General features: G+C 37.6%; 1 protein-coding gene across 6 annotated transcripts in view; it reads right to left on the bottom strand.

Annotated features, from left to right (window-relative positions):
* Positions 1-27553, bottom strand: part of MID1 (midline 1) — a 345415-nt gene that overhangs the window by 112761 nt on the left and 205101 nt on the right. The window contains exon 1 of one of the 6 annotated variants that reach the window (XM_084789912.1): positions 8852-9007. The exons of the other annotated variants lie outside the window; for them this stretch is intronic. The gene's annotated coding sequence lies outside the window, so the exon portion shown is untranslated. Of the gene's footprint in view, positions 1-8851; positions 9008-27553 lie in introns of those variants that run through there. 6 annotated transcript variants of the gene reach the window in all.

The following is a 27553-nucleotide window of genomic DNA, read 5'->3' as shown; positions in this document are numbered from 1 at the left end:
CAGGGTTCATCTCAAAGATCCTGTTTTAATGAATAAGGTGGAGAGCAAATGAGGAAGACTCCTGACATGAATTCAGGGCTCCACAAACATGCACACATTAGGGTGCCTACATGCACGTAGACATGCTCATGTACATGGAGCACACATAAAAAAATAGGTTTTTAAAAACTTATTAAAACTGAAAATAACACTGCCATATGATCCAGAAGTAAAATAAGTACATTGACTAGACCTTTGAACTCCCATGCTTGCTGTAACATGATCCACAGGAGCCATGCTATGGGAACAATCTAAATGTTTGTCAACTGATGAACAGACAAAAAAAATGCAGTACATATACACAATGGAATACTATTTGGCCAGAAAAATGGAATTCTATCATTTGCAGCAATATGCATGTAACCAGAAGACATAGCAAATGAAATAGAGAAATAAGCCAATCTGCAAAAGATAAATATTGTATAATGACAATGTTTTTAGTGGAAGTGTTAGGATTCCATCCCATAGTGGTACCATAGGAATTCTCAAGAGTGATTCTACTGTGTACCCCAATAGGAATGCTGACATTTTATCTACCTATTCAGGAGAGGGCTACTGTAGGCTAAGTACTAAGTTTGTCCAAGAAGGCAGAACCTTGTGCTGGCATCACCCCATCTTTATTATCATAAGCCAAGCCATCATCATCTTATGCTTGGGTTATCACACCACCATTCTAAATGTGTTCGCATCTTCTTCCTACCCTTGGCTTTTTTCCTTATAGTCTATTTTCCATTCAAAAGCTAGAGAACCTGTTAAAACATGACAGATCTGTCTCTCTTCTGCTCTTCCCTCCAGGGGCTTCCCATGTCAGTCAAAGGGAAATTCATCACAATAAACCCAGCACTAGAAAACAGACAGACAGTGAGCTCATTTCCTCCCACGCTACTCCTTTCTTGTTCTGCTCTGGGCACATGGCTTCCTTGTCAACCCACAGATATGCCAAATGCATCCTATTTCCTACTCAGTCCATACAGTCTTTAGAATCCTTGTGACTCTGGGCTGTACAGTTACCTTATCTGAACTCACATAAAACTAACTCCCCCACTACCACCAGAACCACCCATCCATTATAGAACTCCATCTTGCTTTATCTCAGTCTGCTGTTTTCTACATATTTATTGCTAACATATTCTATTAATTTGTTTGTTGATCCCTCTAATGCCTCTAGCACTAGACAATTCTATAGGAGGACAGAGATTTTTTTCTCTTTGCAGAATGTGCCACAAACAGCTAGAATAGTATCCAATGTACAGTAAACTTGAACATTCATTGATTTCCTATAATCTACTGGGCAGAAGCTCAATGAATAAAGTATAACTCTTTCCTTTAAGGATTTTTCCATGACTAAAATAGAGGTCAGCCAGCTTTCTGTATAAATGGCAGGGTAATAAACTTTTTTGTTTTGTTTTGTGGGCCATGGAATATCATTGCAGAAATAATCATAAAGAATATAGAAAGGAATGATCATAGCTATGCTCTGATACAATTGCATTTTTTAAAAAAGGTAATGAGCCAGATTTGACTTGCAGGTCTCATTTTTAGAGGAGAGAGATATATACACATCTGGCTAGAAAATAAAATGAAAATAATCAGCAGAAAGGCATGAATAAAATGTCAGGTAGGTAAGAACAACAACAAAGATGGAGGAGACAGACTTGGACAAGCAAGTACATGCTCCCTGTGTTAACAGGAAATTATTTGCAGTGGGATTTCACCCTGACATCAATGGAAATGATGTGAGTTCAGTGCTTGGGGCAATTCATGTAGGAATGATTTAATAGCAGCTGCTCAGATCTGAATCTTTTCCTTTTACTGCCATCATACTCCACATGGTGCTTTGGGCAAATGTCTACACTGTAAATAGTTAACTGAATTAAGTGTTGAGAAAGTAGCTAGATATGATAAATGAAGTTTGGCCAAATTTCTAAGTCTTTGAGTCACATAATTCCAAAAAGGGAGGGGTTCTGAGTTGATATCTACAATAAATTCCACAGAAGTTGCCACACATCATCTTCATTACTCAACAATATCTACATATGCCATTCCCTTGTTCAAGAAATTAGTCTGCCTGCTCACACCCCCTTACTCCCTTTCCTTCTACCTCTTTCTCTTTTCCTCTGTCTCTGTCTGTCTGTCTGTCTGTCTCTGTCTCTGGGATACTCCTCCCCTCTTTCCTTCTCTCCCCATGACTACTTAATAAACCTCATATAATCTAATAAAAAGAAATAGTTTGCCTTTTTCTAACTTTCTTTAAAATATCTAGAGAAATTAAAATAATATTTACTCTTTAATAAAATATTAATGTCCTTCTATGCACTTGGTTCAGACAATACCTTGTCTTGCCTTGGTGTCAGAGATGGCTCCATAGTTAAGAGCACTTGCTGCTTTTTGAAGAGAACCTGGGTTCCAGCACCCACATGGAGAGTCACAATGCTCTCATATCATACTCATAAAATAATTCTAAATATAAAAATAATATGTTGGATAACATGACTAAATAGGAAATCCAAAGCCAGAATAATCAACTCTTTACAAGAGGAAAAGGAACAGGACAGTTTCCTTGGAGTAAAGGGTGAGGCAGTTTTCAAAAATTGAGCAAGTTTCATCCACAAGATATTTGGGATTGGGTAGTATTTGTGCAAAAAAAAAAAGATGTTATCTTTCTTTTGTTGTTTGCCTAACATTCCCAGTTCAATTTCCATATATTTTTTAGCTAGCTTCTTAGAATTTACTACAATAGAAGGAAATCACACATGCATATTGTTGTCAGGAAATTCTATAGCTCAACATTTTTTATGAATGGGCTGATTGGTCTTTATTCAAAAGGAAGTGATAATCATGGGAACCCCTTGCAACAAACTGGGAATAGCAGCAATTCAGCATTCAGAACTTTGCATTCCTGCAAGTTGGTCTACAGAGAACAAGGCAGAAAAATAAGCAAATGAGAAGCTGAAGACATAGTAAAAAAAATTAGAAGATTCACCCTGCTTCACGTAAGCTGCCTGCATGTCCTTGAGCATGAGTCCACAGATGGCCACTCTACTTCTAGCAGGCATTCTAATCATGGTCAGAAGCAGGGTTGTGTTCTTCAGTGACACATTTCAGTGAAGACTTGTATCCTTAGAAACAAGAAGAGCCAGGGCTCTTCTCAAGAAACTCATGTAGCAGGGAAAGCACTTCTTCATAATAGAAAGCAAATAAATGGAGGTTTTAATGGATAAAAGTATGATATGGATGATGTTTACCTACTTCTTTCTTCTTCCAGTCTGGTCCTCTCCTGAGTAACACTGCAATTATCCTCCTGAAGTTGTTCTCACTCTCTCTCTCTCTCTCTAACTGCTGCTGACTTTTTTCTGTCATCAAAGGGTTCTAACTGTGTGTCTTTTCTTCCAAAATGTAAGTCACTGTGCTCATTCGTTGCGTAGTGACTTTCCACAAAAGTGATTTCTAGGCTTGAGTCTCAAAGCACCATCCTTCTGCGGTGTCACGTCAGTGTTGGCAAGCCTTGGCTTCTTGGCATGTAACTGCTTCAGACCGAGAATGCAACCCCCAAGGGACTTACTGATTTCCTTCCCCAACCTGCCTTTTCTATTAAAATGCTTCATTTGCCACCCTTAAAAGTGAGAAATCAGCCACATTTTCTAGTCCTTCCTCACTGGAGAAGGCGAAGGTATGGTCTCAAAGATGTCTACAAGCTATACCTTGGGATCTGTATGTAATGTAGGTAACAGAAGAAAAGAGAAATTAAAATTAAAAATATAATTAAGGCTTGTAAGCAGCTTGTTTTGCAATAAGGAGATTAGCTAGAATTATCCAAGAGACTCAAAAGTATCAAAAGACCTCTTAAAAGTGGAAGATGCTGACAGAAGAGTCACTGACAGAGTGCTGTGGTCTGAGGAAGGCTAGACCAACCATGCCTGCTGTGAACACAATGGACAAGGCTACAAGCCAAGGAATGTGTTTGACCTCTAGAAGCTGTTGATAAAAGAATGAAAATGGACCCTATCCCACAGCCTCCAGAAAGAAGCAGAACTCTGTAGACAGATACTTTGATAAATAAGCAATTTATGTGTGATTCAGACTTCTAAAACTATAAGATAATGGATAATCTCAGGAGGCATTTTAGATGAAAATGGAACCTCCCAGAAGCCCAAAGTATCCTGGCCACTATTGCATTTGACAGCTTCATATTAAACAAGGAAGAACTGCTTAACAAGACAGCTCTAAACAGTGTGATATATGGTAAGTATATGTAATATATTTAATATAATTAGTATATTATAATTATATTGGTATAATATAATTAGCATATTATAATATTATAAGTAGTAATCACAATTGTGATGTTAAAAGCCTTCAGGTTTGTTGCAATGTAATATAGCATTAGTAGAAACAAGTACATTCTCTCTCTGAAACTGAAATCATTTTCTAAGAAATGTGTACCAATTTGTCACAGCAAATCACATTGTCTTCTTTTCTCTTTTTTCAGTGACTCTATGCTGGTCTAGACACTCTCTGCTACATTTTTAGATCATTGTTTTCCCCTCCAAAAAGAAAACAAATCCTCTTACTTTGATTTCTTTTTAAAAGATTTATTTTATTTTCAGTTATTTGTATGAATGTGTCTATGTGTGGGTATGTACACCTGAGTTCAAGAGTCCTTATTGGCCAGCAGAAACTAGTGAAGTCTCTGGAGCTGAAGTTATAGGCCACTATAAGCTGCTTAACATGGCTTCTGGGAACTAAACTTTGGTCCTCTGGAAGAACAGCAAGCATTAATCACTGAGCCACCTCTCCAGCTCCTAATATGGTTTACTCCCATCTTTCCCCCTTGATTTTACTGTTTGCAACCTATTCCCTGGGCTACACTTTTTCATATCACTTCTCCCCATATATAAAACAGAGGAGTACCTCTGTTGCCCAGACTATAAATCTTGCCTCGAATCTTATCTCCATTTTCAAAGTCTTGCCCACATTTCTCCAAACTACACCTGCAACTTTACAACCCCTACCTCTTAAGCCACAGGCCCAAGAAATGAGACTGCTTACCATTCTTTGCAATAGGCTTTTGTTTTTTTTCCTAGTCTAAACCATTTTCCTTAAAGATTATTTTTGGTTTCATGTTAGGTTTTTGTTTTTGTTTTGGTCTGTGGGGGGATTTTTTAGATGAGAATGGAACCTTCTAGTCAGTATTGTTTTAAGTATTTACACTTAATAATTACAAAGTAACCTTTAAGCTGAAAAAAGTGACATAATTATTCTACCTAACAAATACTAAAATGATTATAACAAGGCACAGAATAACAGAATAACAAGACACAGGTAAAATTATATGACTCATTCTGTTCTTTCAATGTATTCTAAATCACTCAAGGCTAATCCAGGTATTATGCATGACCTCAGGCATGAGCAGACAAGCACAACACACACACACACACACACACACACACACACTTCTTATAAAGAAAACATTCATAGTCTCAAATGTAGGCTTTTTGAGCCAAATAACCATCACACCCTCACAGGTAATAAAATGCAAGAGTACACATTCATAGAATCAAGGAAAGTAAATTAACAAAGGGATAAAGAGCTAGTGAAGAGGGCTGGAAGGATAACAAAACCTTGGCACAGGATGATGTTAAGATGCTCTAGTTGCCCGAGCAGAAGGCCAGTTTCTTGCCCCCTGTAGGTTCCAGGTACCTTCATCATAAGGTATTTTTACATTGTGGAAACTTTCTTTCCAGGAGGAGACCTTTCCTGGAGTGGGATATTGTCTTTTGGTTATGCCCTAAGCTATGGGAGAAAACAGAGGGAAGGAGAAATATTCCAATTCAAGAGCCATGGCACAGGGACCTCAGCTGTAGTGTTTATCTTTAAGAAAGAGGTTTTGGCAAACACAGGATGGGTATTCTTAAGGAACAGCTCGTCTTTTTTATTCTCCTTTATAGTAAAAGGCAAAAACATAATATTGACCTAGGAAGTAATGCAGACAAGACATATAAGCTCCAAGCCTATATTGCCAAAAACCTTGCCATCATCTATCTCTGTAGCTCATGTTAGAATTTCACAATGGTATTTTGTGAAGCCCCTCAGGATCTCTACCTTGACGCAGTTAACATAACCTAGACCTTGAGGAAACATCTAGTATCCCTGTGAAGAGATCATTCATTGAAAAACTTAGTCCATGACCAAACTCAGTAGGCAAGCATTCTTGTTCAGAAATCAAGACTGTGCAAGTTTCACTTTCATGCTCAAGAAATTTGGGCTGGAGAGTACTAGGAAGATAGCTCAGTGAATAAAGACATCTGTTGCCAAACTTAAAGACCTGAATCTGATCCTCAGAACCCGCATAGTAAAAGAGAGAACTGACTCTCACAATTGTTCTTTGACCTCCAAAGACATACCAGAGAGTGCACATGTGCCTACATGTAGTCTCACACATACACAAGTGCACATGCACAAAACAAATAGATGTAAAATTAAATTTTAGTTAAAAAAAGAATTGGATTAAGACTTAGGAACCTCCAGAAATGATGCTTTCTTTACTCACCTACTCATTCTGTGTCATGTTTGCGCACTGCATGAAACATAATTGTTATTATCACTTGGAATATGGAGAGACCATACATGCAACAAGTGAATAATTTTACTTTCAGTCTCTCGGGGAACAATTCTGAATATTGTCACAATCAGGTAAATTAACGGGGTGCTGGATCAAGGAACAAACTGGAAAACCCCAATTCTGGGTTATTTGTGACTGGTTGTTAATACTAGGTGTTTCTCACCCATTTCCCAAGGGACTCCATTTGGTTCTTTGCCTAATATCCTCTAGACTATGAAAATTAATATTTACATTTACAAAAATACAATCCAGATAAGAAAAGCACTTTAACTTTAAACGGTAGTTTCTCAACCTACATAGTGCTGTGGCCCTTTAATATAGTTCCTCATGTTGTCGCGTCCCCCGAACCATAAAATTATTTTCATTGCTACTTCTTAACTGTAATTTCACTACTGTTACAAATTGTAATATAAATATCTGATAGAACCACTGCGTCAACACAATATAAAGCTATCTGAAGGCTCGTAAAAATGGTTTCAGAAAAGTTAGCTCCTAAAAGAATTGTGAGCAACAAACAACACTAAAAATAGCACAAATAAATTGTATTATCTGTTTTGGAAATATGCTCCACATCTCTTATCCCTATCATTTAGAGGAATTAAACGTTTAGTTGATTTATCGATGTTAGGGTTTTGGGTATGGCATTATTCTTATAACTATAGTGCAATGGCTTTTGGAGATCATGCAATGGTGTTTCTATCATGAATCAGCAGAATACAGGCTCAGATATGGGAAACACTGGGATTCAACCTGAGTTTGTGGGACTACAACAGGCTGAACTCAGAAGGAACCTATAGGGGAGAAAGCAGGAGGAAGGAAGGAATGGGAAGATACAAGTGATGGGATAACAATTTAGTTGTAATCTGAATAAACTAATTAAATAATAAAAAAAGAAGAAAGAAGAAACCTGTTTTCATCCACAGAAGTGTAATTTCCTAAACTGGAAAACTGGCTCCTGTATGCAAACTGAATTCACTACAGATCCAAAATTTAAGTGACGTAATACAAGCACTCAACATCTGTGTATTCAATGTAGCTTAGTATTTAACATTTAGGTGTAAAAGCCACCAAATAAACATAATACTTTAGTGATTATCACCCTGGCAGTGGCAATGGAGCCAAAAAGGGACAATGAAACCGATCTTGATGGAAAGAAAGGAGATTCCCTTGGATTTAAAGCCATTTTGCAAGACTGAGGATTGGAACTACAGTATTTGGCAATTTCACACTCCTGTTATGGCAGAGAATAGTACACAGACAAAACAGATTTTCAATGTAACTATTGCATTGAGTAGCAACCTGTGGGAAAAGGGTGATTCAGTAGCATTCTACAAGAAACAAACATACTCTACAATTACAATATCACTACATGTAACCTTAGAGTGTCAGCACATCCAAATTCATTTAATTGGTAACAGACAAGTATGGAATTCTGCCAAGCAAATAGGAGGTTTCCAGGAGGACTGACTGAAATGAAGATGACAAGCAGATAAGCATCAAGATGCTAGCCTTGAGTTTTCAAACAATCAATTAATATACTTTGAACAATTTGCAATTTCATCTTTGTTTTACTTAGGATAAATTAGCTTGCAATTGAAATAATTTTGCCTGCCAGTAGAGCTAGGAAAGATTTAATGTCACCAAACACTCACCTGGTGAAATTCATGCATATCAAATCAAACTATTAAGCAACCATTTTCCTGTACTTCCACATCTGCCTGTAACACATGCACATTTAGTAATTGGATCTCTAGGACATTCTTTAAAATAATCACACACTTGCCTGACCATGCAACCTGATTAATAATGAATGAACATTCCTGAAAAGAATCATTTGGAAGCATGGCAGATGTCTGTGGGGATATGAAGGCTTTCATGATCAAAATTAAGGAGAAATGGGAGCTGGGTCACACAGTCTGGTTATTTTAATTGAAACCCAGTCTTCCAAATTTACTTAAAAGAATGCTTAAAAGGTCTAGAAGTTTATCTACACACATAGGCAAGCAAAAGACACTCATGGCAATGAAAAACAGCAATTCTTGTCTCACTGTCATAATAGAAGCCTCAAGCAGGCAATCCATTCCTAGAAGCCTGGAAAGCAGACTGAAAACAGAAACTTGTACACTGGTACCTAAGAGTCTTTTGAGCACCACTCAAGGTTCTGACAAACAGATCCCCTTGAATACCCACCAATGGACTGCACACTAGTTCTTTTTGAAGAAACATCGCTGTAGGTAGAGGATGGGATTCCACAAAATGATAGACAGGCCACTGAGACCAGGTAGTGGGTAGCAGGCAGAGCTCGAGCGGTCCTGTGTGTGTCTGTGAGAGCGTCGACAGTGAAACACAACAGGAAAATCGGTCCAACAATTCCAGGAAGGCCAGCTCCACCTCATCCACTCCGTCAGGGTTGCCTGAGTTGAAGAATCAACTGCCTTTTCCATGGCCCCCACTGTGACTTCCCTGTCCCCTACCCAGTCAGTGCTCAGTTGTAACAAAATGAAAAGGCACCTCAGGTCAGGCTAACACCCACTGTCTGGATAAGAAGCGTGATGACTTGGCACTGAGAACAGCACTCTCCCTGTTTGCAGGGAGCAGCAGTGGCTTAGGTGACTGGATGGTGTCTGAAGACAGGCTCTCCATGCTGCTCTCAGGAGCTATCCTTCCCATTTGGGGGTCAGAAGCTGACACTTCCCACACCACTGGGTCCTTTTAACACCCTACTGAGCACATTGTCTCATTATGCTCGGGATGCTGGTCGGCTCATTTTAGAAATAATATGCACCTTATTTTGCTTCTTTAGCCTCACAATTCAAGTTTAATTTCTGAAAGAAGTTCATTTTCAATTTATATTAGTAGAAACAATGACCTTGCACAGATACAATAAACCGTTCATACTTTCTTCCAAAAAGACACGTATAGTACAATGAATCATCATAATATACAACACACATATGTGTAAATTGTACATATATATCATACATCACACACAAAACACCCTCAAAGAATCCTGTATGTAAATAGTCTTCTATGGGTTTCTATGGAGAGTGGCTTCAGAGCCTCACCACTGAAGATATTAACATATATATATATTATATATTATATATATAAACATTTTCTAACATATTTAAAATTACCTCAGAATTACTTAAAGTACCAAGAGCAGGCTGTACATGTTCACTATAGACTAAATGCTTTTCACATGTTTTACATAGGAACTGGGTTGAATCTATGAATATAGAACTCACAGAATGTTCATTTTATATGTACCTAATATACTATATATATATAAATCTAATGTGATATGTATATACAGACTATAAAAACATCTATAATTTGTTCCCAAACTTAATTTCACTCTCCAGAACTGGTCATCAGAAAGGCAAAAAAAAAAAAAAAAAAAAAAAAAGAGTATGCTGAGAATGGAAAATAATCATTTAGAATGTGATTATCTGAAGAAAAGGAAGTAGATTTTCTAAGAGCAAAAAGAAAATTTGTCCTGAAGTGTAGTTATTTGAAGGATGTGGCTTATCACTTATACAAGACAAGAAAGTGCAACTAAAGTACTTCACCAGGAAAGTGTGACAACAACTCTGCATGATTCAGTTTATCCTGTAGACAGTTGGGCTCCAACAAAGGTGCTTAAGGATCATGCAAGATAAAGGGGAAGCAGGGGGCTTTCTCTGACTGTGCAGTGTGCAAGTTTCAGTACCTGCTTTTATGGCCCTACAACACTTCACAGGGAACCAGAACACGCTTCATAGGACATAAAATACATCATAAGATGTGCTGGATTTACATCTCTCCAAATCATAATTTCATTTATCTATTAACAATACAGGCATTACTCAATTTTAAGACAAATATGATTCCTTAAGATATTCATGTTATACACCAAAGACACATATGTTTATTATCAAATAGAAAGTTAAATAACTTTTCATTAAAGATTTTTTTAAAAATAGCCTCTGTTAACATTTATGAGACAGGTTTAACTTGTCTGTATTCTGGCACTGTGGTGAGGAAATCAGCCTGAATGGCTCAAGTTGAAACATCAGGAAACAAAACATTTACTCCACCCATGAAAAGACAATGGTAAACAACAACAAAGCATTTTATATTATTTTTCAAGTGTATAACTTGTTGGCCTTTAGTTGAGATTTCTCACAGTCAGAGGGTCTCAAATATTTTATGTTTTATGTATTATGGTTCGTTTGAAGAAATAAAACATCCTGGGTACTTTCTTCTTTTGCTTCAAAAACAAACAAACAAACAAACAAACCCTGTCCTGCTTTGTAGTCAAAGCTGGCCTGGAATTTGTGATCTTAATCCCTCAGACTCCAAGCACTAGTATTAAAGGTATGTGTCACAATGCCTGGCTAAACCAATTCAGTTTTAAAGGCATATGGGGTGTATTTTACATTACATTAAACATGACTGATTCTGCTCTAGACTTTTCTGGCTTTCCTACAAGAATCTGAGTTTGACAATAGGCATAGGCTACAAAGAGAAAGAAGACAGGGAGGGCATAGCTCCACTTGTCTCCTAGCAGGAGGCCTATGGTCAGAATATCAGATGAGTGGACCCATATCATGGTGGTGGCAGAAATCAAAGCTACTAATTTCTTTCAAACCACCCATAGGTGAAGAGCATATAACTATCCCTTTCTTGAGTGCTTTTCCATGCATGTTTGTATTTGGGTAGGCATTTATACATATATCTGTAGAACTCCAATCTATAAAATCCTGTGTGTGTATACAATGGGATCGGCTTTTGTATATGTATATACAGATATATACAGTCTCACCTATACACACACACACACATATATATATATATACAGAAGCACTTTGAAAGTTACTTGAACTTGTCAATAACATTCATTCTCTATAAGACACTCAGTTTGCTTATCGCCACTACATTATAGAAACATTCTTTCCTTTGTACAAAGACAGAAACCTATAGATGCTAGTTGTTTACCTAAAAATGTCACCTGGCTCAAATCTATCAAATGTCACTTTGAAATTTATAAGGTTGTATAAGAAATCTATACTCTTTAAGACACTTGGTCCAGATTTTTGCAAGTGGATTGAATCCTAGAGAACTCCTGACTACTTTGGGACACTTTTTTTTCTTTCTTTTTTTTTTCTTTGCCAATATAATACTCCTCTGGGAGACTGACTTCTTCCCAATTAGCCTCTAGAATGTTCAGATTGTTCTCTGAACATTGGAAAGCTTAGAGTTGTTCAGCAGCCAAAACAAATCCTCTTGTCTTGCTCACACACATAATGAAGACTATAGAGTAACTGACTCTTATTGTATGAACAGATGGGGAAACTACCTAATATAATAATGCCTTTCATACAGCAAAGTATTGCTTTTCTGGCCAGGTAAGATGGCTTCACCAGGAAGAGCACTTGCCACTATGTCTGATGACTCGAGTTTAATCCCTGGCATCTACATGGTGGAAAGAGAGGGTTGACTCCTGGAAGTTGTCTCCCAGCTCCCTGACCTCCATAAATGCACTGAGGCACATGAGTGCTCACCATCACCATATGTGCTTTTACACACACACATACACACACACACACACACACACACACACACACACACACACACACACACGAGGGGGGGGGCGGGGAACTATAAAAAGAAAAACTCTTCACTCTCTCAACTTCAAAGTTAACCACACACAAAGTATTCATACCACCAATATCCTGAAGTTACTCTGTGATCTTAAAAAAAAAAAAAAACAACCTTCATCCACATCTCTTGGTTAACTATTATGAACATTTCCTGTGATCACTGAAGCCCTCTAGTCAGAGGATAGAGCCCCCACCCCACCCCACCCTCACCCGTCCATTTTTTTAAGGCAACCAAAAGAGGAGTGATTCTTTTGTTCTCAGTTGTTATTGTAAAGCACCACATGAAAGACAGGGAATGATGGGAACATGGCAATGAAAAGGACACCAGCTCTGACAGATGAAAACAGGATATTAAGAACAGTATCAGGACTGTCTGTACGGAACAAAGACAAGAGGGAGACTTCTCAAAGAAATTCAAGCAAAGACACTTTTCACCACATTGAAATGCCAGTGGATAAACTGTAACTTCTCAGGGAAGGATAGCTGTTTACATCTGGGGCAAGAAAATTGGATTCCCATTAAAACAGACACATAGACATGCAATTTAAAGTATCATAAAATTAAAATTGTTTCCAAATCTCATTACTTCCCCTTACTTTGAACCCATATTCTACTTCCTGTAATTTCTATATCTATGTTTTACCCTATATGAAATAAGATGCTGCCTTTACCAAATAGCTGACAATAAAGGAAACTGATTTTTTGCCAAAACATACTGTCTTTTCACAGTATGTTCTTAACTTTGTGTAGGTGTGTATGTACTTCTGGATATGTATATATGTGTGTGTGTGTGTGTGTGTGTGTGTGTGTGTGTGTCTGTGTGTGTGTGTGTGTGTGTATGCATGTACAGCTTTTAGAGATTTTGCACCATTTTGATTTGGCAAAATCAGTATACTGTATTAGTTGCTTTGATTGTTTCTCAATACAGTGCTCATTCCAAGGCTTCCCTGGGGGTCCAAAGGCTTATGTGTAAAGTTAAGCTCAGGGGGCTGAGGAGATGACTCAGTCATGCAAGTCCTTGCTGGATAAGCATGGGAAATACCTGAGTTTGGATTCTGAGAAACCACGTAAAAAGAAATCTAGAATCCCACTGCCATGGAGGCAAACACAAGTGGATCCTTGGAGCTAAGTGGCTAGCCAGTAAGCATTAAGTGAGAGATATTTACACAAAAAATAAAATAAAATAAAGTAGAGAACAATCGAAGAAAATAGCCAACATCAACCTCTGTCCTTGCATGACTGAGCCCCCTGAACTTAACTTTACGCATAATCTTTTGGAATCCCAGGGAAGCCTTGGAATGAGCACTCTATTGAGAAACAATCAAAGCTACTAATACAGTATACTGGTTTTGCCAAATCAAAATGGTGCAAAATCTCTAAAAGCTGTCAGTGTGATGTCTTATATTAAGATATAATTCAAGTTCATGTAACTTACTGAACTTAGCATATTATTTTTATTATTATCACTGTGGTCTCTAAGCCAAATGGGTTCTGAAAAAAAGTATAATCAGTGTTTGCATAGCATTAGAAATTTCAATCTTTCTTTGCTTGTCTAGATTCTGCTACTATTCACCTTGTTTTTCTTTCTATTTCAGATGAAGGATAATCTGCTTTGTATCTGTTGCGCTGTCAGAAAACTTGAGGCGAAACCTTGAATTTGGAGGGCCTAGTTACCCTTCGTCTACTTTTGAGCTAATCAGATTGATCAATGTAACACCATGTTACAGAATGTATACCTTGAAAGCAGATAACCCTGACTTCAAACCTGGACTCTGACATTTCCTTGAAAGAGCAGAAAAGGGAAAGATACTCTGTCCCTCATACAGACCCTCTCCATGTCTTATACACAGTTTCCTTCTTTATAAGATGAGGACTAGAGAATTTTCAGTCTTTTGAGGATCAAGTGAGGCCAAGTTTCAAAACTGTCATTTTCTTCTCCTTTGCCCTTTCTTGTCCGTAATTAATTCTCACTCATCGCCAAATAATTCCATTATCTGTATTTTTCCTTAGAAACCCTTCCAAGCTATTTTGGGAAGCAGGAAGGCCATCAATCTGTTTAGTTATTTCATAACATTCATGGAGTATCTTACATGAAGGAACAGTATAAGACTGATAATTTAACTAACATTTCTTAAAAACAACATATTTTAAGTATGTATTTATTGTGTGTGTTTATGCCAAAGAGGAAAGAGTAATCTAAGGAGGCTAGAAGCAGCTGTTGGATCTCCTTGAACTGGAGTTACAGGCAAATGTGAACTGCTGGGTGTGGATGCTGGGACCCAAACTCGGGTTCTATGGGAAAGCAGGGAGTATTCTGTACATCACTCCAGTCCCTGAATTAATGTTTCTGTTCTTAGCAAGAGTCATTATTTCAAAAGAGTTTCTATGTGGACATTTTGTATACATCGTAAGCTTCAGTAGGCCTCTGTGCTCATGATGACTGTATCGCCCACAAAGATGCCAAAGCTGTATTCCCTGTTTCCCACTCAAAGTCCCCTTCCCTCTGTGTATCAGCTGTTACAGGTTTTACTTTGCAGGAAACAAGAGACCCTGGCACAGATAGTACACGTGAGCCTGGTGAGAACAGAGAAGTATCAGGCCTTTTCTGTTTATAAGCTAATCTGTCAGCCTTCAGGATTCATGGATGCTGACCGAAAGCACGAGAGTCTTGAATTAGAGATTAAAACAAAAAAAGCAACTTTCAAGTCACAACAAATGGTACCTGCTTCCTGGTCTTGCTTCACTTTGCCCCCCAAGCTTCATCTAGTGTACCAGATACACATAACAGGGTATACCACAGTTCAACATTCCAAGCCTTAAGAATTAGAATCTTGTATTGTAGACTATAAGAATGCCTCCCAAGCCTTAGAGGAAAAGAACTATTTCTATTGTGTGAGACTTTCTACTGTAAAAAAAAATCTCTAAAGATAGTCTACAGCAAAGGTAGTCATCCCACTCTCAGAAGCTACAAAAATCTGAGCAGTTTCTTTTTCCACCCGTGGGTCAGACTAACGGTCATAAATCGAAACCACGTCACCAATGGGCTTTCTAGCAGTTACAGTAGAGGCAGACTCTCAGCTGGCACTGAATGATCCTTAAGTCAATGAAGTCTAGAGCTAAAAGAAGTTTCCAAGGAAGCAATAGGTTTTTTCCCACCAGTACCAGCCTCCCCATCATACCACCTTTTAGATTCAGCTACAACCACAGGAAAACTAATATAGATCAAGGAAGTCCTACTCATGGATTTTGACCCAATAGTCAAAAGATGTTAAAAAAAAATTCCTTCCTGGTCTCAAATACACCTGGACCTAGCCTGAAACATCAGCTCTCCAGTCTGTACCAATGTAGTTTGAAGAGTGTGGGGAAGGGCTAGGGATTTGGTTAAGTGGATAAGAGCAGTTGCTATGAAAAGAAGACATGTGTTCAAATTTCCAGCATTCACATAAAAGCTGCTTATGGCCATAAATGCTTTTCATCCCATGTTTGGGATTGGAGACCAGCAGATTCTTGGAGTTCAGTGGCCAATCAGCAAGTCTAACCAAAACAGCAAGCTTTGGGCTCAAGGAAAGATTCTGTTTGAACAGATAAGGTTGAAACTGATAGAGAAAGACACAGTCAACATACATGTACCACACACAAATGTGTGGGAGAGTAAGCTGGGCTGAATTTTTAAATAAACATTTTAAATTATAAGCTTACTTTTATATTCTGGACTAAAAAGAAGACAAATGTCAGGGGTGTTTTGTTTGTTTGTTTGTTTGTTTGTTTGTTTTTGTCCTGCCATCTGCCAGGAGCAGCTCTAGGTACTAGCAATGTAGTAGTTAGTATGAGAACAAAGGCATGCCCTTAGAGAACTTAAATTGTAATGAAGAAAATAGACAACAAGCATCTTAGGAAAGTAATTATTTTAAAGATTCATATATAAAATGAAGGAAGTTAAGGGGATCATATAAAACAAAGCTGACTATTGTATGGACTATTTTTAGCAAAAGAGATATTTCAACTTATATCTGGGTGGTCTTTCTTGACATTCTGGCTTTCCCTCTGCCAATAAAAAAGCAAAAACATCTTCATTTTAGATTTGATCAGACACATTCATGGTGGTATAACTATAGACATATTTTAATTTTAGTACAAAACTTCCCAGCATTTAGACCGAGAATTATAACTTCATCACTTTAATTATTAAATACTTAACTTCAGATATCAAGTATAGATTTTTTTCAAGGGCATTAAATCTAGCCTTTATAATTTCTTGTTTGAGCAGGCAAGATGAGAAGTTATTTGAAAACAGTGACCTCTGGATTTATTTCACCAATGTGATTTGACAGGATGGCCCAGAGACTCGGTGGGCCAAGAAAGTAGAAAGCATCATGTCTTGGGCTAGTTTGTCTTTCTATTGCAAAGGAACTGATTGAGAATGGTATAAAGAACAGACACATATTTTTCACTGTTCTATAGCATAGCCTGGGTAGTCCTGGGTCATGGTGTATGCAAGTGATGACCCTAGTTCTCTGTTTTCAAGATTGTGCCTTGAAGCCTATGTCCTCCAAGGAGAGGAATGATGATGTGTCCTTAAGCAGCAGAAGAGCACACAAGGCCAAACCCACTCATGCAGGTCTCCACTTGGAACACCTGAACACCTCTGAGCACTACTGTATTGAAATTTTCCAGCATGTGAATTTTGTGGACACATTCAAACTACAGCATGTAGTACTCACACTGTGTACCTGAATGTGTGCTTGATCTTAGGAGGCTAACTTAAAACTGAAATTAACAATGACCATACAACTAAGATTGTAGGGAAGGGAAATACAGGAAGAGGGGAGCGTGCTGGGGGAAATGAATATCTGGGACCAGAGCCTTAAGCTTAGTATGTGTCAAAGATGTGCTACAATTGGAAGGTCCTGTTGTCTGACAATTCCTGTTAGTATCTGACTGACAATAGCAAGAAGTAACAAATAGTATCTCAAAATAAATCCACTTCCTGGTTAGGCAAAATTGTACCAAGTCTGGACCATGGGTTTTTGGAGACCATCTTAGTAAGAATCGGACAGAAGGAATGAGATGTCAAAGGGAGGACAAAGGAGTTACCATTGCATCAACAGCACAGACTCAGAGAATATTGAGAAGGCTGAGAAACACTCTGCTATTCTTCCCCCAATGAAGAAAGTAACAGGTTTATTTATTTATTTTTATTTGTTTGTGTGTATAGGTGTGTGTGCGTGTGTGTTATGCGTGCCTATATATATATATATATATATATATATGTTAACCTATGTGGGAGTACATACAAATGTGTAGGTATGTGTGCATGCATGTGCATATGTAAGGCAGAGGTTGATGCTGGATGTCTTCCTAGATTGCGCTCCACTTTAGTTATTGAGGCAGGGTCCCTCATTGAACTCCAGTTCACCAATCAGCTCTATTAGGTAGCCAGGCCAGATTGCCTCATGACCTCCTGTCTCTGCCTCTCAATTGCTGGAATTACAGGTGGCTATCACACTTGCTGGCTTTTACGTGTGTTCTGTAAATCCATATGCTGGTCCTCGTGCTCTAAAGGCAAGTACTTACCCACTGAGCCACTTTTCCTACTCTAGTGGAAAGGTTTTGGACAGGACATAGTGTTTTCTGAGAGTGAATTAGCCCCAGTACAAAGATGGTTTTGAAGTCAAATCCAAGATTCAAACTGTTTTGAGGAAATGCAATAATTGTGCAAAAAAAAATCTAATCTTTAAAAAATTGTAGAGCTGGAGTTGTAATTGAATGGTAGAGCATTTGCCTAACATGTATGAATTCCTGGCTTCTATCCCACACACCACAAAAATAATGGTCCTCTATGAGGATAAGCTCTAGAACTGTCAGGAGGATCCTAATGACTTTTCAAACATATTCCTATGGCAGACTAAACTGTTTTTTCCCTTGGTGTTATCAGAATGTTTCCTTGTTATGTGTTTAAGAACTATTTACAGGTATTATTTGTAAAACACAAATATAAAGCATTAATTTGTTTTGTATCTTACATAATTAATTGTTTAGGACTTAATGGAAAGCCATTTGTTCTAAGCATTTTATCCTTTCATTGGGATTCAATCTTAGTGCACTACTTCATATACACTTTATCCTTTCATTCTATCAAGCTTGATAAGAGTGTGGCTCTTTAAAAGAAAAGGGAAAATTGAAAGGATTTAGTACTTGAGATGTAATCTGGGGCTTAAAAATTCATTTACAAAAACATCTGAGTTTAAGAAAAGTGAACTTTCAAGGTGGCTAAACTGTATTGTGGTGGAGCTATATTTATTGGTAACAAATGGAAATGTTAGAGAAAATATGAAACAACCTCATTGCATTGTCAAAAAGACTAGTTTAATGCCTTATTTATCATCTTTGTGGTAAAACATGATCAGTTATCTCTTGTTAAGCAGCTGCTTTAGGTTGTCGTTCCTTAAGTCAACAGGGGCACTTGATTCAAGGCACAGATCCAAGCAGTTCTGCCAACAGTCTCAAACTATACTTTTCATTCCAAATTCCTTCAAGTTACTCTCTATTTTAAATGGATGCAAATAGTTTTGCAACTTTAGTCATTTTCTTCTTTGGGAAACAGACTGGGAAATCACTGACTCCTGGGGTGCCGGGCAAAGGGCGCTGGAGGATGGTAGGAATGCCGGTGACTTCCCTGAAGGGGACTTTGTTGTGCTTGAGCCACTGCCAGTTAACCTCCCCCCACAACATAAACTGCCAAAACATCAGTGGTCCAAAGAGGGGCGCTCAGATTCTGCTTCCTGCCCCGCTGACTATCAGCATCCAGAAGCAATTCTTTGCATGGGTGCTTCTTCATCCTGATCCTGAGTGGCAGCTCTGAGGATTAAACTCAGACCCTTTGGAGCAGTCGCTTTATGCACATTAGCCCCCTGGGGCGATGAACTCCAAAACCCCTATTTTCTCCCCCTGGCTCTATCCTGCTCTCACAAAACCCTAGTTAGCCACTGTGCTACACAGCCTTTCTTGGATAGTAGGCTATCAAAAGAAAACAAAACAAAACACCAGACCCTACAACAATATGATGGATATGGTAATGAGGGTCTTTAGGGTAGTGGGCAAATTCCAAGATCCTTTAGAGCTGAGACTTGGAGACCCATTTTCTCCTTTATCATTGAGACTTCACATTCTCATCAGCAGAATCTTGCTTACAATAGCACAAATGATCATTTTCCTTAATAAAAATCGTGTGTGTGTGTGTGTGTGCGCGCACACACACACACACTCACACACACACACTACAAAGAAGTCAGTCAAAATTTCAAAACTAAAATCAAGATGAGATTTTCCTTAATCGGGCAAAATTTCCTGCTTAGTGACTGTAAATAAAATGAAAGAAAAAAAGAGAAAAAAGAAAGAAGGAGAGAGTAAAAGCAACAGAAAGAGACCATCTGGCCTCTTTCTGAGCTACTTTGGAGCTTTTTTGACTCACTTCCTTGTTGTCTTATTGAAGTCATTGTTCTGTTACATAGAAATTATTTATCGCATGGATTGTGGTGCACTTCCATCCATGCAACACTTTATTATGCTACAAGAAAGCGCGGCTCCATTTCTACAAAAAATACTTATAATTCTGAACCACAGATCTGAAGAGGAAAGCAACTGGGGGGAAGAAAATGGAAGCCATATCATTATGAGAGCACTGATTACTAGTGAGCCTTTAAATACCTTATCTGCAAACATTCTCTCTTGTGCATACATGTTCTCTCTCACAAGCAGTCCATATGCACATATACGTATGGTAATCATTAATATCCAAAATAAAAAGGCACTACTGTTCTGCTCATTCAAGACAATGTCTTTGATAATAAATGCCTTCCAAAAAATGAGTGAGAAGATGGAATTTATTTCTAAATGAGAACTAAAATGATAATAAAGTACAGTGACTCCTCATTTGGTTAAAATTCTCTGGAAGTGTAAGAGTTCTGGTTAATTTAATTTTCTGCTTAACTGAACCTTAAATATGAAACATTTTTTAAAAGTCTTCCCTGAAATGCGTCTAAAATGCTGTACTCTACCCACTTTTACTCATGTAGATTCAAATCAAGTGCTGGGTCTCATTTAAAGGCCCTTAGGTAATTCCAAATCTTATTTTTTTTCCTTTCAGACAATCAATATATTTTTCATTTCATCATAAAGAATTTTTTCTGAGGTCATGTTGGATGTATGACTATGTTCATGCCCATTTTCACATTAGCATACAGTCATGTTTATATTTCACAAATGTCTCAGAAAAGTGAAACAGAAATTGTAATTTATAAAAAGGCTCATTTTTGACAAAATTGAGTAAGGTTAAACATTTCAATGTTTGTATACTAAAGGACATTAGTAAAATTTTCATCTCTATCTAAAGTTAAATAAGTATTTAATATAATATTTTAATATAGTATTTCTAATCAATTTTGTTACACAAATTAAAGACTAATGCCGAAGCATCTTTAAATGTATGTTTTAATAGTATATACTATATGTACACACATTGTAAACATATGTTACATACACACACACTGTGTGTGTTTGTGTGTGAGTGTGTGTGGGTGTGTGTGTGTGTGTTTCTTATTGAGAGCGTATTAGTGTTTAGGTTTCCTTGTGGAAAGTAATGTCAACTGAATAGACCAGATGTCCTCTTTTTCACAGTGCAGCTACAATGAGTCTAACTTGGAGTCCTCACTCCAATTCCTCACAGAAGTCTACTCTATGTAATCTTGAGCTACCAAATACTATCACCATATCAGATTAAACTATTACTGAGAGGAAGAGATCTCTAAACATAGACAAGGCTTCCTAACTTTTGGTAAAGATTTGCATGGAAGAAATTTCTGCCAATGCAAGGCAGGAACTGACTTTGAAAATGTCAGCTAAAATACTGCCAGCTGTACAAATCCAAGTATCTTCTAGAAATATAAGACCAGTAAGACTGATGCTTATATTCTCTATCTCTCATTCTCTCTCCCACTTATTCTCACACTCTTTTATTCTCTCTGTGTGTGTGTGTGTGTGTGTGTGTGTGTGAGAGAGAGAGAGAGAGAGAGAGAGAGAGAGAGAGAGAGAGAGAGAGAGAGAGAGAGAGAGAGAGAGAGAGAACTCTCTTTTTTGGGTGGGGTAGCAATTACCAAAGCAACAAAAGGCAAATTGATTTTTAGGTCCTATTATGGGTCTGAAGTTTTGTTAGATACTGTGTACAGTAGATGTTTTATAAACATTTCTATAGAGAATTGAATGAAAGTGAAGGGCTTAGATATACCTTATTCACATCTAGACTGACAAAAGGTCTACTTATAGGGAGATCAATAATGCCAAGTTAAATGGCAATAGTGGTGTTTCTTAATGATGACTGTTTTGAAACTGGTACAATTGTTATATACTAACTTAGAACTCTATTATAAAACATAAATAACTATCTTTATATATTTATTTTTTAAACTAATATGACTTGGGTGCAAAACTGTAAAGAATTTTTAAGGATAGTGTATTAATTGTACATTTAAGATTTCATATTTCATTGTGTGTTGGGGGAGTCTTGATAATTATGTTGCTCAAACTGGCCTCCATTTCACAATCCTCCTGCCTCCTGTTTCTAAGAGGTGGGATTAAAAGCATGTACTGCCGCACTAGCTATACTTCAGATTTCAATCTGGAGCTCAATACAAACTTTGGAAAGACAAGATGAATGTCTTGTTTTCTTGTATATTGTATCTTTCTATCTAGGTTGCCTGCCCACCCCTCTACTCATTATTGTCCTAAGAAATATAATGATGCCAAAACAATCATTTTTCCTAAGAACTCTGCAAGGCTCTTCTTATAGACTAATCACTTAGACAGGCCAAAAGATACTTTGTAGTTTTGAATTAAACAGGGTGACAAGTTCCCAAGGTTGACTGGCCTCCAACATCTGTCATCCCAGTGATTTGCAGGTAATGCATATAATGTCTAAGGTTACAACATCTTGAACAAGTAGCTTCATCATTTAGAATATTTTTCTGTCTTAGTAATAAAAGCAGCATGAGGGAGTACGGTAGATAAAAATATGGTAACTGCATTGATTTTTCACTGCACACTGCAAATACTATACACATGTAGGTGTGTATTATATATTACATATTTACATATAAAGACCTTGACAGAAATAATTATTTTAGGAGTTGGTGCTTCTATGAATGAAAAACAAGGAGTACATTAACATAATGCATAAGCTTTCCTTTGTACTTTTTGTTTTGAAACATTCTTTCATATAACCATAGCCAGAATTTTTTTTAGGTTTGGGTTTTTGGTTTTTTGAGACAGAGTTTCTCTGTGTGTAACCCTCGCTATCTTGGACTCACTTTGTAGACCAGGCTGGCCTTGAACTTACAGAGATCCATCTGCGTCTTCCTCTCAAGTGCTGGGATTAAAAGCATGCGCCATCATACCCCACTGTTATATGTTTTATATGAATTGCTTAATCTCTGCCAAACCCTATGTAGTAAGATTAATTTGTCCCATTTTGCAGATGAGGAAACTGAGGCTCGGAGTTTTGGGACTTTTTCCAGGGCCACATGCTTGGCATGTGGCACAGTTGAGTTTAGAATCAGAGTTTTTGTGACTCTTTTTTTTTCTTTCTCACATGTTTATTTTTTATTAATTTATTCATATTACATCTCAATTGTTAGCCCTTCCCTTGTTTCCTCCTATTCCTCTTAAAAATCATCTTTAATAGTAATGAAAAATGTTCCTACATTAGGAACTTTGGTCCATGAGCATAAAGAATATCTGGACTCTATAAACTTAACATTAAAAGACTACTAGTTAAGCATTGGTCACCAGGAGCCATAAAAGAATTCCCCATGCTAAGAGCTCCTCATTTTCCCTCAGGACAGCCATCTGGAGTATATCAACAAGAGTGTGCTTTAAGCATGAGAAAATTTAGGAGGAAAAACCCAACTGGATTATTTCCATGAGTCCTTTCACTGATATCCCCCCTACCCCGAGTACTCCAGTTTTTACATAACGTTCTTGTCATCTATTTGTTCCGCTAGTGAGCAATGGCTTGTGACCTCCCAGTTAGCAAGTTCACAAGAGAAATATATCAGTTATAATTAATGTTTATTAGAATAGATGTAAATATTTAAAAACACAACAGGTCCAAGCACATGTGAGTTCTATTTTATTTTATGAAATACTAAAAGTCCACTTGTCCACCCCATTAATTATACTCTGCTCCCCACCCTGACTTGTATAGGATTCCTCCTGACATAAATTGGAACAAGGTGCTCAGAATGGAAGCAGCCTACACTCCAACTGGGCTACAAAATGTCCACTTCCCATGCCTCTCAATAAATGTAACCTGACATTTTTCTAAGACTTGAAAAAGTTTATGAATTTAAAAGGGGGGCTTAAGGACTCACCACAGCTAAGCCCTACACTAACTGCTGAAATATCCAAAGTAAATAGACCTAAGGAGGCCTGGGGGACACTAAAACCTTGTAATAAAAGAAGAAATACTCCTTAGTATTTTTTTTCCTTACAGAAAATAGCACATGTGCATCCAACCAGTATTAAGAAGAATGAATAGTAAACTTTGAGGCTGCCCTCTAGAGATCTAAGAGAGGCATGAATGAGCCATGTAAAATAGTTCTTTTGCTACATGTGAATGATTGAGTTTAGCTTGCCCATTCATCTTAAATGTTAAAGACAAAACAGAGAATGGTTAACTTTTTAATAGAACTTGGCTTTACATGAATGCACTATACACTCATTTATCACAGTCACCCAAAGCAAGTCACCTAGAGAAGGGGTAACCACTAAGACGTACTATTCCACAGAATGATCTTTCTGGTCATTTTCCTGTACATTTCAACTACAAAAATGAAAGCATACTTTCCATTTTGTTTTGTTAGTTATTAGTTTATATATAATATATTGGGTGATTTTTCACATTCAAAGACTCTTCTGACTTCTGAAGATTAATCTTAAGTAGCTTTTAAGACAACTGAAGTATTACAACTACCTCACAAACCAAATAGACCACATAAGGCAAAGATTTAATAAATAGTAGAATGTGAGCAATCCACCTGGTACATATTCTGTCAGCAGAAAGTAGTTCTTAGTGGCAAATCATCTTACTCTTCTATATAAAACATAGGCATGCAAAAATATGCAGTATATTAGAGTTATTAACTTTCATAGGAGGTAGAATGAGGAGACAGGTTTGAAAAGACTCTTTCGTGGGTGGAAGCAGTAGAAAATATGTGCTGTGAAATGCTGTACTACAACCTTATCAACAAACTGACTAGTGTCTCCTGAGGAGGCATGTGTTGGACAAGATGTTGGTGACTAGGACTAAGTAAGTTGGCATCACAATGCCTAGCTCTTGCTCTGTGCTGCCGTCATGTGTACACCATGTCTATAAAATCTTCAGATAACTCATCTAAACTCTAGAGCAGTGGTTCTCAACTTTCCCAATACTGTGACCCTTTAATACAGTGACCCTAACCATATACTTATTTTCATTGCTATTTCAAAGGTGTAATTTTGCTACTGTTATGAATTGTAATATAAGCATCTTTATTTTCTGATGGTCATTGGTGACCCCTGTGAAAGGGTCATCCAACCTCACTAAGGGGTTGAAAACTGCTGCTGTAGAGCTTCTTTTTTTTCTTTTTTTTTATAAAAGAGTTATTTATTATTAAGTATATAGTGCTCTTCCTGTATGCACACCTGCAGCCCAGAAGAGGGCACCAGATCACATTATAGATGGCTGTGAGCCACCGTGTGGTTGCTAGGAATTGAACTCAGGACCTCTGGAAGAGCAATCAGTGCTCTTAACCACTGAGCCATCTCTTCAGCCCTGCTGTAGAGCTTCTTGACATAAATATCCATAAAGTGGTCAGGGGAGGAGAAAGGAATGCCAGAATGTGTGGCTTTCCTTGAAGAAATAAGCTAATGTCACTTAGGTCCACTTCTGCCTTTCATTCCAGCAGCGAGTAGACCAGTTAGTTGTCCATAGAAGTGCAAAGCAACATCTTTCTAAAAGATGGTGTCCCTTACCTCTGAAACCTGTGACTGGGACAAGATACTACTCTCTGGAATGAGTGGTAGCAGGAAGGGAAGTACGTGGTCCAGGTAGGCCCAGCTTGATCTGATGTATAATTTCAAAGCTGTGTGCTTTATTTCAATTGGCAGGAGAATATAGAGAGATGTTTTATATGCAAAGGACTCAGTATGCTGTTTCTGCTTTGAAAGTATTAGCAAAGAAGGAGTGTAGATGGCCTGCAAGATCCAAGCCAATAGTTATGAAGTAGCTCAGCCTTAGAGCATTAGGAAAATAAATGCAGTCCACAACTGTGTCCCTAGCAGAAGACTCATACTCAGGGCCTCCAAAGAAGAGCATAGTTTGGCTAACATCTTAATTTCAGCCTAGTAAGACAACGAGACATAGTCAGGACTACCTTCCAGAGCCTTTAGCTTAAAGGAAGAGGGTGTGTGTGTGTGACGCATTTAACCTTTATGTGTGTGCTAATTTGTTACACATTGACAGTAAATCAATACATCTTCATTTGTTTACTCTATAAAGATATTGGCAACATTTGCCACCCAGGTAGGTCTCAGGTTCTGGCCATGACAATTCATTCAAAGAAAGTGTCTATTTGGGGCCTTTGAGTTACTTTCTAATCTTGGAGAAGATACAGCTAATCTTTTCATACAAGGCCTAGTTCTTGACTTGTGATATATTCCATAGGAGGATTTGAACCACCTTCTATGTAATTATTACCTTTCCAGAGCTTACCCATTGGATGTAAAAAGTGTTTAGCACATTCGGCTCATATGTTTATAGGATATAGCCCACTGTCTGCTATATGCTTGGGACTTCATTTTCTATAGCTTCAAGATTCATTCTCCCTGCCCCAAATCGCTACTGTTTCCAGTTCCAACTAATGGACTAGTCAAGGACTACATAAGAAAATAGATGGAAGTCTGAGTGGTGAATACCATTACTTAATTTTCCTAAATGATTTTGGGAAAATAAAAGCAATGATTAGTAAGTTGTACACTATGCTACAGAGAGAAGGAATGTAAAACTTTCCCAGTACCTTATCATTTCTGCTATCCTTTTCAGACCTCATTCTAGTAACCCCTAAAAGAATGATAGTAATATTTAATGCATGAGCTAGAAAAATGGCAAAATCCAATGCCAGAAATCAACACATAGAAATGCTGAAAAATCTCCAGTATGAGGGAGCCATTTACGCGCACACACACACACACACACACACACACACACACACACACACACACACACATTATTTCAGAGGAGGAAGCTTCTCAAGTACCTTTTCTATAATCGTGAGAGCAAAGGTAAAAGGTTAAAGTTTTTGAAGGCAGCTCTGCCATTTAGAGTGTTTTAGGACATGGAAATAATGTTGTGATATTAGAATGCTAAATTTCTTATTGTGCTCAAGAAGAAGGAAAGTGAGTTTTAGTCTTAGGAAGACCATTTACATTTGCCACATGTATTAGGCTTTCTACAGACTTAAATAATGTTAAGGCCTGTGATAGTAGGCCACCTGCTTAATTCCTCTTGAGTATCTGCCTGTGGGTATGGTCAGCAAACTGTGTTCTTACTAGATACTGTTCAAACATGACATTTTTACTTTAAAATGCGGTGATCTCAATATCCAGTTTTCCCTGATTCCTCTTACTGATATTCTGAGTGAGTACTTGTAAGTTTAATTTTTCTTCCAATTGTAGATTTTAATATTTCTCTGACAGAACCAAAGGGGGATATGGGAGGTTGGAGAGGTGGTGAGAAATACTATTTAAAAATCACTATTTTGTTCAACTTTGGACTTGTGCTGAACTCGAAAAGTAACTACAAAAGTGTGACATTAGATGGCCAACATATTTCCTACAATGTTCTCTCTTTTATTATCCAAGATGCATCACCAATGTCCTGAAGGTTGGTTTTTCAGGAACCATCTTATAAACTACTGGGCCTCTTTCTGCCTGAATTTGGGGAGATTTAATTCTAGATGTGAGTGACTTGCTTACTTGGAAATCTTTCTCTTTTTGTAAATGATTTGTCATTAAAATAACAATGAACAAACTCATTAGTCGAAGGAAAATCACCTCTCTAGAAGTGTATCCAATGCAGATATTGTTGGTATAAAGAAGCCTTGTTGACAGTTTTTTTTTAAAGTATTGACTTAATGAATAACTTTGCTGTTAGCAT

Source organism: Acomys minous, assembly GCF_964271855.1.
Source record: "Acomys minous genome assembly, chromosome: 7".
In the NCBI taxonomy this organism is placed as follows: domain Eukaryota; kingdom Metazoa; phylum Chordata; class Mammalia; order Rodentia; family Muridae; genus Acomys; species Acomys minous.
The sequence above is the reverse complement of the archived record's forward strand: the minus strand, read 5'-3'. Positions and strand labels throughout refer to the sequence as shown.